The sequence below is a fragment of the Lepisosteus platostomus genome, chromosome 12, assembly GCF_059453375.1.
Source record: "Lepisosteus platostomus isolate fLepPlt1 chromosome 12, fLepPlt1.hap1, whole genome shotgun sequence".
Classification (NCBI taxonomy): domain Eukaryota; kingdom Metazoa; phylum Chordata; class Actinopteri; order Semionotiformes; family Lepisosteidae; genus Lepisosteus; species Lepisosteus platostomus.
The window spans coordinates 35561241-35574836 of NC_142622.1; positions in this window are offsets into that span (position 1 = coordinate 35561241).

Here is a 13596-nt window from a genome sequence, read left to right on the forward strand (position 1 = left end):
ACTGATGACTTTGTACCATCAGCATGTGGAGGTTGACTGACTAAATCTGATTGACTGACTAAATCAGTGCACTGTCATTCATTTTCAGGGGGTTCACAGCCAGTAATTTCAAGCCTGGTAAGACATACAACTAAACAAAGTCTGTCAACGAAAGACCCTGATCTGGGAGTCTTAGTGATTGTTTTTGCATTCCCAGTTAGACAGCATCAGAAACTCCAGATGGCAACGACCTGTACATATGAGCAGGAAACTCAACTGTTTTAAACATTGTTCATTGACCAAGCTGAGCGAAGTTTTGTGAGTAATACTTCAGATCCAGCAGCAGAGCCAAGTACTCTTCAGGGAAGAATCAAGGTTTTGTGTGGTCTGCCTTGATGGATATCAGGAATTGTGGTGCAGACATGCAGAATTATACTTATTGTGCACAACAGGCCAATAGATAGGGCTCAGTGTTGTGGTTTCCACAGGGAATGTGCCGTCTACACAAGACTCCACTTGTGATGTTTAACAGCAGCCTGGCTGCCCAGTCCTACACTGATCCCTCCTGTTGCCCTTCCTGTGTGCTCTTTCTTATGTAAGAACCTTTCTGCAGGAACTTGTTGCGAGATGCAAATGTGAAAGTTGTTACCACTAATGCCCTACTTGCCCAGCTCCCCACAGAACATATGTGGCGGTATGTTACATCTAGGCCTCTGAAGCCAGTGAACGGGCATGTGCTGTGCTGAGGATCTATAAAAGGAATTGGAAAATGACAGCATCTGCCAGCTGGTACAAAGCATCTATAGGAGATGTACAGCTTGTATTCATAACAGTGTCCACACATGCTACTAGCCCATGACAAATTTTAATCAGCATGTCACCTGCTAGCAATGTCCAAAATGTCCAACTACAAGTAATGTCATTTTCCCTGCTCCAAAAAGTAATCTTCCTAATAATTTTTTGTGAATTGCTTGCAGTTCTTAAACAATACATTCTATTTGATGCTCAGTATAAATGACCGGTTGTTTCTAGACTAATTGCATTTGGCACAGAGCTAAAGTTGGGAGCTGGTAACCATGTATTAAAAGGAAGAGAAATCCTACTGTCATTGAGGGCAGACATTTTCAGGCTCTTTACTGCAGTTCATAGCCATGCTGGATGTAGAACTATGGAGATATGGATCTGAAGTGTTGGGAGAATCTTGGAGATCCACACAAACTGTTTTGGTAGCTGCCAGAAGTTGTCAAGTAATGTCAATTTTGCAATTTGCACTATTTTATAACGGACTCATTGCATATTTTAAAGTTATTCAATTTTAGGCTTCAAAACAGAACAAGCTGTTTGATCACAATGGAATGTACAAATGGCGCATAACATGAGTAAAAATTCAGTTATAAAGCATTGAAAATATTTTCTGAAATGTGTATTCCCTGTGATCTACATTAAATGAAGAGTTATGGTGTAGTCATAGTTCTACTTTATGATGGCTGTGGTGTTACACTAAGTCATTTAATGTGAACATGTTCAATATATTCTAGCATAATATTAACAGGATCAAGATCTGAACTGCTGTGTCTTTTTCTGTGAAAAGCATAACAAGAACATGAAGCTCAATAACACTGATGCATTTTAGACTAAACACTTGGTTTCTAATAGGCTATAAACAGAATAAAAGTGTTCAGGACTTGGCAACTTAAGGTTTTTTCTAAATGCCTTTGTTAAATATATGTATTTTTATATATTGAATATTTCTTCCAACAAGTTATTTTTTATATATTTTTAAGTAGTATGATTCAAATTGCTCCATCTAGTCTTCACCTGAAAATAATGATCAAGTCTATACCAAAGCTGCTGCAGTCCGGAGTGTATTCTGGTATACAATTAAGTGCGCTAGAGAACATGTGACTCCCCCCTGGGTTTGTACAGATGTCCATTTCAGGTCTAGCCCTCCCAGCAGTACCAGCCCCTTTTTATACAGCTGGGGGTGCTGGGAAACTGTGAAGAGGCACCTTGCTGAACAGTGTAGCAGGGACATAAACCAGCAAAAGACCAAAGACTTACTCACTATTGCCTTCCACCACCCCTCACCTAAAGACTCCCATCTGCAGTCATCAACATTCACAAAATGGCCCGGAACCTTTTTGTGAATATATCCACAACTTTGATTTATATTCTACCGATGGAAAATGAATGCTTAGCTGGGGAAAAATAATTTAAAAATATCTTTCATTCCCTACATATGTACAATTTTAAACAAACTGTGGCTTTTTTTGTGATCAGCTTGATAAAAAGATTATTGGTGTCTATGGAGGCAATTCGAAGACCCTTCAACCCCCAGAGTTTAGCACCATGTCTGTACGACATGTTTTTCAGTGGTCCTAATCACATTGTGGAATACATTTCTATTTCAACACAGATTCCACACACTTCTCTAAGGCCAATGTGCATTAAATCCTGTAGACGTTTTGCAAACTTCAAGGAGATCATGCAAACATCCGGACATAGTATGCATAAATCACTTTCATTTCAAGCTATTGTGCTTTCCAAAAAAAAAAACTATAAAGACATCCTGGGGTTAGTTCATATTTTTTAAACCCGAAAATCTTTTGCAATGGTGAGTGATGACATGGATGCATTAGTCTGTTCATATGAGAGAGTTTATCATCCAGGAGTGCTGATGTAACTTCCAAAAGGAATTATAGGAGTGTCGACACTGAGGTTTTAACAATAGCCCCATGATACAAAGCAGAGGCCAAAAAGAATGTCGTCTTAGACTGACGGCTGAAGAAGATTGAGTAATTTTCCAGCCTAATATTAGCTTCTCAAGTTCAGCTCAACGTCAGCCACAGCTTGTTTCTGTCAGGGCCAAATTAACTAAGCAAGGAAATATTAGGTGGGGTTGTCTACAAAGGGACTTTTCCGTTCTTCTGTTCTTCCCACATCTCAAAGAACTTAGTGACACCTAACAATAGTCCATCACTATTCAACACTGCTCCACCGTTTAACATTTTTATACCATTTTTTTTTAAATACAGCAAGAAGCATTCTCAGTCTCGTTTTATGTGTCGCACTAATTTTTAACGTCAGACCTTTGGTGAAAATAGCAGGTTAAAACGCTGAACATCTGCAAAATGTTATGCTGAACAATAAAAAACTCACGCAATCCGCACTACCCAAGAAAAATTCATTTTGAATTGAACTCTGATCCGCTGCAGATGCCTGCTTTTTCGTTGTGAAACGTCTCTCAGTTTCATGTTTTGTGCTAGGAAAAATGAAATACGCTGTGCATCTCACGCCATTGAAAGATGTTGCTGAAAGTTAGACCCAAATACATCCTTGGGCATCTATTTGAGTTTTGCTCTGCTTAATTATATTGCTAAAGTCACTTACAAGAAGAAAGCCACTATAGTTATACAATGACTATGATTGTCCCATCTCCTATTGAAGTGTCTTCTGATTTGTGTTCCAGCTGAGCACAGAGTAACTTAAGAAGCTCAATCAGTTGCTTCATTATAAAGAGTTTTCCTATAAATCCTACAAACATTTGGCTCTCCAGATCAAGGTGAGCACCACTGCAACAGACACTTTTAAATGACCTTTGATGCCACTGTTTAAAGAAATGCAGGTTTAAGTCATTTAGTACATCACCCTTTTTCCAGTTGGATGTCCTTGTATTGTTTCCTCTATTAAACCATTCTTGAACTCGATTCGTGTTTAAAAAAGAAAGAAATATTTTTTAAACAAGAAAGTACAGGGATCCTAGGGCATAATATGCCCTGTGTGTCTGAAAGATTTACTTCCTATCCACTTGTTCTCATTTCCCATCTGTGTTCATCTATCTCCCTGTTCATAACACCTGACTGTCTTTATGAGACGAAACATCCCCTTGACATGATACATCTGGATAAAGAACATTTTTGTGGAAAGGAAAAGGCTGTGAGATTAAGTTACCCATAAATAAACTGAAGGTTTCTCTTGTAGTGTTTCACATAAAGATATAGCTCTACATGAAGATAGTTTTGAATTTTAAACAAAATACTATATTAATACAGAACTACACCTGAGAAGGGTTTTTTTGCACATTATATGCAAGTCAGCTTGGTGTTCCTACATGATCTCCATGGTACCAAAATATGGGCTTGCATTGGCATTCTTAGTTGAACATTTCAATTAAAAAGTATATTAGTGTGCAGTTAAAGAGATGGTAGCAGAGCATGATCAAAAGCTATTTAACAGCTGGAATGTGTCATCTTAAGAAAACCTCTTGCATTAAAATTTGGTGGGAACTTCAAATCACCATAAATACTTCAAACTCCTTTCAACGGCTGTAACAATCTGTCTGTGCAGCTGAACTGGTTATTTTGCCCCAGGGGCCTAATACAGTGTACGTCAGATCTAAATCAGAGCCTCCAACAATTCTGAAGTGAAATTGTGTAATTTAGAGACTTCATATTTCCTGGCGATTGTTAAAAAATCTGTTGCAGTTTATGCATGGCTCTTTCCTTGCAGATTCCATATGCAGAATTTGCTCTGAATCTCTGCAGGACTTTGAAATTTAAACACTTACTTCAGATATGTTTGAGATTACTTAACTGTTACAATAGCATAACATTCTGTTAGTAATGGCATTTATCTTCATTTTCAGTCTCCATAGGGAAAGTATTAGGACTGTTTATACACCTAGTAGGGGGTCTTTATTTTTCACTCAGCAATGTACAAAGCAGCAGCCTAACCTCCCTGTAAACATATTTAATCATTACGGATAGTAAATTTTATCAATTTTTATTATATGTGTATAAAGGTGGTATAGTCATATGTTTAGATCCAACCAAATGATTAATGGCTTCAATTGTTAAAGCTTTTCAACCATTTCAGGATATGTGTATAAAAAGCAACAACCTCAGAAACTACGTCATTGCAGCAGCTGTTTAACTTGATGCTTCACGCTATTAATTAATCACATGGTTTGGCATGTTTTCACAATCTAAGCTTTTTCAGCTACATTTCTTTAAAATATGGGTAATTATTCATAACCTGTTCAAGACTAAGCTATTGTTGTGCATCAAAGTTGCTTAAGAAATAATTGTACTGAAAGCAAAACTCATGTGGCTGTCAGTCAAGGTCAAAACAAAATTATTCTTAACATTTTTTGTCATTACACAAAAAACAAAGAAATAAAGGCTTGTGCCAGATTTAGATGCGCTTTTTACAGGCTGTTTCTTTGTGGTCAATAATGATTGATGGCTACCAAAAAGTGTCTTATTTCTGTGCTGAACCAATGCACAATATTCAGTCTGACCACATATAGAAGTACTGTAATATTTGTGAGAACCATATTACAAAAATTATGATGATGCATTGGAAGTTTTAAAGAAGGAAGACTAAACTTTCCCAGGCTGAGAGGAATGAATTATGAATGAAGTATTGAAAGAGTTTGATCTTTTCTGCCTCTGAGAATACCACAGAGGGCTGACTCTTGAAGAGAATAAAGTGGAGCCCAGCAATTAGAAGCATTCCAAAACAGAAAGCAACACAAAAAGCAACTTAGTACAGGCAGTTTTTATAATTGGCACCAGGAAACACTTCTTTAAATAATAAATGGTTGTTTAATAATTGTCAAGTTGTGTGGCACATTAGGATTAATCAAAGAATCAGCTAAATGTGGTGACAAAGGTCATGTTCTTGTTTTGGATTGATATTTTTCACTATCCTGCGTGGGGGGGCACAGTGACACAGTGGTTAGCATTGCACTGGGGCCCTGAGGTCTGGTCCTGGGGTACCATCAGCGTAGATTTATCTGTTCTCTCCATGTTCGTGTGGGTTTCCTGCCGCTGCCCTGGTTTCTGGTTTTCCGGTTTAACTGGTAGGTTAATTGGCTTCTGGGAAAACTGGCCCTGGTTTAAGTGTGTCTGTGTGTCCACCCTACAATGGACTGGCATCCCATCCAGGGTGTATCCTACCCAGTGCACGTTGCTTGCTGGGATAGGCTCCATGTCCATCTCAACTCTGAATGAAAAGAAAATGGATGAATGGATAGAAAATGGATCAGTGGATGCGATTCTGTGTGTTTTTTGTGTGACAATGCCTATTTATCTGCCATCTCAGAGGGATTCTGGCACTACATATAGAGCATTAATGCAGAGGAGAAATAGATGTGTGGTAGATACAGAGGCTCTTTCCTAGTTTTGTGGAAAAAAAATAGTACTGTTTCAGAAGATTTCACCCCCTAACACGACCAATTGTATTACAATGTCTTATTTTTTCTCATTTTACATATTTTTAGTTTTTCATCCCTCCTTTCAATATGAATGATCTGCCTATCCGGGTGGGGGTCACTTTAAGCTAAGGCTTATACTGGGAAGTACAGATATAAAACGTCTCTCCTCTTCAGCAATCGCAGAGCCATGGGGAAAAGAGAACAATTAAGCCACCACCATGTGCTTGAAGAGCAGGATACCAGAGGAACTGGAGAAAACTCATTCAAACACAGGGGGAACATGCAGACTTCACACAGACAGACACACGAGGCCAGAATTAAACCCTACACCCTTGAGCTCTGAGCTACAAATTACCATCATACAAAATTACAACCATACCTTAGAAGTTTTAATTGTTTATTTTAAGAAAATCGGTAATGTCATAAACATTTGTCTTATATGATCAGTTATGTGATATTATGGAACTTATTTTAGTCAGTTTCTACCCTTTAGAAAACCATAACAACCCATAACATTGTGCGTAAGCTGTATAAAGCAGTCTGATCAAAATGTAATACAGATAATGTATCTGTTAATAAGAATCGATTCTGAAACTGCTTTTCAACCTTTCCTAATCTATACATTCACACTAAACCTCCAAATGACCTCATCCAAGCATACTTCCAAGGCTGTTTCTAGCTTAACGTCTGTATGATATGTTTTTGTGCGACTCCCCATTACCACTTTCAGGTGTTTGAAATTAAACACTCACCCCCTGCGCTTTGTCACAGTGACATACTGTTTAGCCAGGAGACTGCCTGGAGACTGCAGCTCTTGCTGGCAGCTTGCTCTTCTTATAAGCAGTGTACTTAAATGCAGCACTACTGTACTGTAGAATGTGCTAAAACCTGAAAAGAAGTTATTTTCCAAAAACTCAGCTACTGATAGGGTAAAACAGAAGGAAGCTGATTGAGAACTACCTATTTCATCACATCCTATGCATTTTAATCGCATTATATAGTATGTGTTATTTGTACATGTTTTTTCAAAGGATCTAGTTATTCAGTTATTAGCAAAGACTTAGAAATAGTTTAAAAAATATACAGGTACTCATGAGTAGTTCCAAGTTTAATTCACTAGGCTGGTTTAATATATTAAAAAGGGTAAAATTCTTTTAATTTCTTCATAAATGCATTGTAGAATCAAAAAATAAAAACCTCTGAGCACATCAAGAATCTGTCATGAAAGATTGTGTATTAAAGAGTACACTTGATTAATTTTCATTCATCATTCATAATGTAAAATAAAACTTTATGAAGTGACCACTGACAATCCACTCAAACAACAAAATCATGGATTTGAGCTACATATATGTAACTGCTTATAAATCTGTCAGATGGAAATTATCATTCCTTCCATATGAACTTTTGTGAAAAAAAACACAAGTGAAATCATTTTCTAAAATTAACTTTTTGCTGTTAGATTAAAAATTTCAGATCCAGCCTCTTGCACAGGTCTGTTTGAAGTTTGTTTCATGGAGTTTTAAACAAACGTTTGTAAGAGGATTAATACCTAATTTCACACACTCCCACCTATCTAAGTATAAATATTACACTGATGCAGTTATATAGTAAGAGGTGGCTTTGTGAAGAAGCCACCATTTCAGTTTCCTGTTCATTGGGAAAACCTACAGAATGAAGCACAGCTGGTCTGAATGAGTAATTGGTTCACAGCGAGAGTGAGATTCCACATGAGAGAAAGGAGCTGCTGGGATAGGCTCTACATGGAATTAATCACACCTCTGAGTTAATTAAGAAGCATATAAGGGAGATTAGGAGGATGAGGGCTTCAGAGTTTGTCTAGGCTATAACCATGAAGGAAGAAAGTGAGAGCTCCAGCTGAAGAGTGGGTCTCAATACAGCAATAGGTACAGCTAAAGAAGATATACTGTACTTCAGCATTAGTGAGAGGGTGTCACAGGTGTGAGATAGGCAGGGTGTTTGGTAGTCTATTTGCCAGGCTCAATAGGGATGAAGTGCTCCTCTTGAGGATCATGGGTTAATTGAGGTATTGGCACCTGGAGTTGTGGGTCATTGCTTGACAAGGTAGCAATATACCCCCCCACAGTTGAGAATGTCCAAGTTCCTTGGGTTGAGTCCAGAGAGCTCTCTGATCTTTACCACCACTAGAGAGATGGGCGGTCTTGGAAAGTGAGAGAATGGAGATGATGTAACCTGGCTGAGTCAGGGGTGCAAGGGTTGATAACAGGGAAGCATTTCTGTCCTAAATGGATCAGCTGGCAACATTTAATGAAGATTTCCTGCCTAGTAAGGGAAGCTGAGTTGAAGTGAACAATTGAGAAGTGGGTGACATAGTGTTAATTGGGTTAAGTACTCTGGTGCTCACTGATTTAATTAAAACAGTGAGGAGTTGGTCAGTGTGATGACTGAGTAGAGGCAAGGGAGGATCAGCACAAACAGAAGAGGGCTATGTAGTATTCCCAAGAAGGGCCAAATGAGACAAAACAAGGAGGGGGTCTGAATAAATAGGATATGCCATTTAAAACGTGAAATTGTCAGCTTGCTGCTATTGGGATTATGGTGGCATATGATTCATCACAGCATCTTGCTTGCTCACTTTTTTTTGCACCCCATCTCTTTCCCTCTCACTTAAGTGCAATACAAATGTGACAAAAAAAGTAAGTGTTGTTGTTGGTAAGACACAATTAGCGCTTTCTGGTCTGAATGCAAAGTGTTGCCAATTCTCATCACTCAGTCACCAGCATCCTTCCTGTTGGGTTAGGGTGGTGGCAGCATTGTTATCGTTCTGCTTCATCATCAGCAGGTTATAGGAAGGTTCTCACGACTTATGGGAACATAGATGTAAATGTAGTGGCAGAGCTAAGAGGGAAATGTGCTCTCAGGCCTAAAATGGGCCGCTTCAGCAGAATGATAAACTAAAGCACAAGACCAAAGCTACATTTAAGTTTAAGAATAATGAAGTAAATGTCCTTGAGTGGGCCGAAGGCCTGATGTGAATCCTGTCAGGAATCTGGGGAAAGACTTGAAAGCTGCCATCTGTAAGCAGCCGCCAAGTAACTTGAGAGAGCTTGAGGAAAATCTTCCAAGAAGAGTGGGCAAAAATTTCACGAAACCGGTCTGCAAAGTTGGTGGAGACTTACAGTAGACAGAAATACATGTGGTTGCAATTGCTGTGAAAGGTGGTTCTGCAAAGTACAGTTCACAGATGCAAATAGCCATTTCAGGTTTCTTTCCTCTTTAGTTTCAGGTTTTAAATAAAATATTTAGTTTAAAAAAAATGTGTATGCCTCATGTAACTTCAAAAAATAGAACACTATAGGAAAGGCCTGTGTACCTTTGCTGTCAGCATCTTTTGGAGCGTTTAGGCATGAGGTTCCTAACAATGTCTGATTTGTGAGCACATAATACCCAAGAGGCAAATTTCAATATGATGTATCAACTTTTATTTCAGTTTAATATGTCAACAAAAAAACAGAACATAGTCTGTACAAAAATAAAACCAAATATGAAACACCCATTTCAGTGGCTAGAGGTTGAAAACATTTAAAAAAACATCCAATGTTGGTCAGAGCGAAAAGTGGCAACTTGCAAACCATACTTAAAAAATAGCATTTAATAAAAATATATGGTCTAAAAATAAAAGTTGTTAAACAGAGGTTTGGGAGGAGGTCAGATTGTAATCTTGCACTTCCACTCCATTTCACATAAGTATCTTTCTTGCTAAACGCCCTTTACAAATAGTAGTCCGTCACATTTATATTGATAAACTTTTGTCTCATCTCCTTGCACATGCCAACCTTCCAAGCGTGGTTGGACTAGACGATCTGACTATTGTTCTCCTCCAAGCCAGGATAGGAGCTGCTTTCTCATCCCATCTCAGAAAAGCCGTTCTTCACCCCCACCAAGCTCTCCACAGAAAACCGCTGGATTCCTGCATCTGCCATGATGTCTGCTCTTTTCTTCCCTTTTTTCCAATGTCACACTCCTCCTTGAAACTCCAGAACAACTGCAGACTTCCTCTCGCATTGCCCCTCTACCCTGCTTGCTCTCTTTCCCCGTTTCTGGTCTAGTGTCCAACCACCCACTCTGTTGTCTTTGTTTTGTTTTTTTTCCCCTTCCCCTCTATCTTTCTCAGAAGGACTTCGCTAGTTGCTAATGCTCACCCCAACCAAAGCATACAGTCACAGCTCGTTCTCAGCCCTCAATGTCCTCGGAGCCCATGGCGGTCATGTCTTCAGCTAATACAGCTACAGATCCCAGACTCTCTTATCACCCCTCCACTTGTGTCTAACAGGTGTTGTGTTGGCCCTCTACCTCACCCCAACACATACAAGCTTCTACCATAAATTTAAGGCCATCCCTTTGGCTGCAATTTTTTCTTCTTTTGGACAACCTGCGTCTATTTATATAAAATGCGTCTATTCATATTTTTCTGTCAGCCAATTCTCCTGCACATAAACATTAGCAATTGGTATGACTAGTTCCTCTTCTACTTCCAGGTCAGTGTAGGTGACCTCAGGTTACTCTTTCCAGGTTGGCTCACCATCATCTGCAGCCTACCATGTACAGTAATTCAAATCTATACCAGCTCTAGGGTTTGTTAGCACTACCGACATCTGTTCGCTTGATTGTGTTCCTTCTCCAGCATCATACGTGATTCTCATCCACTCCACGCTACAATACACATTCTCTGATTTGTGGTATGATGAAAATAATCAGCATATTTGAATCTATCGATCAAATAAAGCTCACATACTGTACGAACCGCTCCATCATGGCAGAATTCTTTATCCAAGATTTGGGGTTCCTTTAATCCTTTTTTGAGGGAATTGTCAACTTTGACTTTAAGTCCTCAGTCAGACAAATAAACACCAAACATTAAAATATTGACTATACTGTTTCTTTATTCATCATCTTACTGCATTAATTAGAATGTGACCAGACTATTGAAATGTGTTTTAAAAGAAAACCATTTAATTTCCATCTGTCATTCACACTTCCCAGACAAATACAGGGGAGGTCTAACTGCATGTCTTTGGGAAAATACCATTATTTACCCAAATACCACCAAAATTACTTATTGCTGTCACATGCTCAATTGCACCTGCTCTGTGCCTCCGTGTCAACAATAATAATAATAATAATAATTAGTAGCAGTGGTTCTTTCAAACCACTGTACTTAAGGACTCCTGTATTCTGATTTGAGATCAGTAGAGAAAATATTGGCCTTGAGTGTCAGCTCTTTCCCTGTTCTCCTGCTCTTTCGTGTCTGTTGATGCCTTGTAACTGCCTGACAACATACTGTACACTGTTTATAAAGCAAACCCTGAAGAGGAGGAGGGCAGGAGGGTTGTGTGGTGCCATTCCTTCCATCAGGCAAAGTCACAAACACAAGTGGAGGCTGCGGAGGAACAAAGACACAAGTAGTGATGCCTGGGAGACTCTTGCTGTGAAGGGCCTGTCGTGATTTATGACTTACTAAATGAGTAATGGGAACTCTGCGGGCAATGACCTTGCGCATGTACTAAAGAGATCTTAAATGCATTGTTAGCGTCACTGAATGAGTTGTATGAAATGTGCTTTAATGGTTTCTCTACCTGAGCCATTGCTTTGCTTGATTTCCATTGGTCACCAACCATCAATCACAGAATAGATCAGGGAATCCTAGAGAATTACTGTTTGGACACCAGTTAGTATGCATCAAAGAACGTTTTGCACTTGTTCATTAAAAACAATCTTACTTATATATTAATATATTTGTATATTATATAATAAATTACAATACACTTACAGACATAAACGTGAGATCAGGATACAGCATACAATTTAAATCTAAACCATATATACATTGTTTATAAGTAAATCTTACACAAATGCTGCAAAACTTTTAACGCAGCATGAGTGATTCATGCTCTGAATAAACATCTTTACTCCTGAATTCTCTGCATTGGGTAATATTGTATTAGCATTTCTGTATTATTCTGTATTAACAATTGTGTTTCAAAAGTGTTCAAAAGCTTGAGTGGTCAGGCTCGGCATTTGTTCTCTAACCAGAATATCCATAAAGAACATTTTCTAAAAACAGAGCATTGTTTAATTTTAAACTAATATTTATAGTAGCAGAAGCAGTTAAATTGCATCACACAAATACAAAAAAAGAGAAACAGACAGTCTCTACCAGTGTATATGTTCATGTTATTTTGTTTAGTATCAGTGTGTGTGGTATGGGAACACGGCTGTCTGTTAGTTTACTCAGTAATGCCCAAAACCCAAATACTGTTTGTACAGCAGCAGATGTGTAAGCGTCACTACACTGACAGCCAAGAAATGAGTGTTATGGCAAAGGTTCCAATCTCTAGAATATCCCTTATAGTTCATCTGAATTGGCCTGTAATAAAATTAATTTTAGTGGTTTATATTTTCTTGACATTTATTCAACTGATGTTTATTAAATAAATGTCACAGAAAATAACTAATTCCAACAAAGGCACTCATATATAAAATTCTGGGCTACATTTTTTGTTTGTGGTGGGACCTGATTTTTGTTTTTGCCATTTTTGTCTTTTGTTTCCATGTTGGTGCTAATTTGGGATCATATACATTCCCAGGACCTACTAGAGAAAGTATTTTAACTTTGGCCAAGAAGAAAAAAAAAGGAATCCTATGGGAATATTTCAGGGATTTGTTTTGGCTGAGCAGAAAAATGTTAAATACGTTTATTATTTTGGAGGGAGGGTTCTTACGTTTTTCATTTATTAATAAAAAAAAGCATCCTGTATATGTCAAGCGCTTGTAAAAGACTCTTTCACGGAAAACGTTTGTGGCTTTTGTAGGTTTTAGAAAAAAACATAATTCTTTTTGAGTGTGAGGCGTTACTCCAATATTAATTCCCACCCATATATTTTAGAACCACTTCTTCTAATTCGTGGTTACAGGGGTAGGTGGATCCTATGTCTGCAAGCAACATGCCTAAAGCAGGGTACATCCTGGATGGGACGCCAGTCTATCAAAGGGCGCACAGACTCAGACACACACACACTCACACCAGGGCCAATTTTTCCCAGAAGCCAATTAACCTACAAGTATGTTTTTGGACTGTAAGAGGAAACTGAAGCACCTGGAGGAAACCCACACAAACAATGGGAAAAAACCGTAGAAAGCACCCCGAATCTCCTATATAGAAATATATCATATATTAAAAAAGGTATGTGTTACAATTTTTTTCAACCTGTAAAATCTTCTGCAGTATTTTGTCTCGATCTATTGACCAAACTAATACAGGAAATACACGTAAATGCAGAGATCTGATCACACAATGTGGAAAGATCAGTCCCACCCAACACATAATTCCAAGCTAAAGAGCAGAAAGATAAAAACAA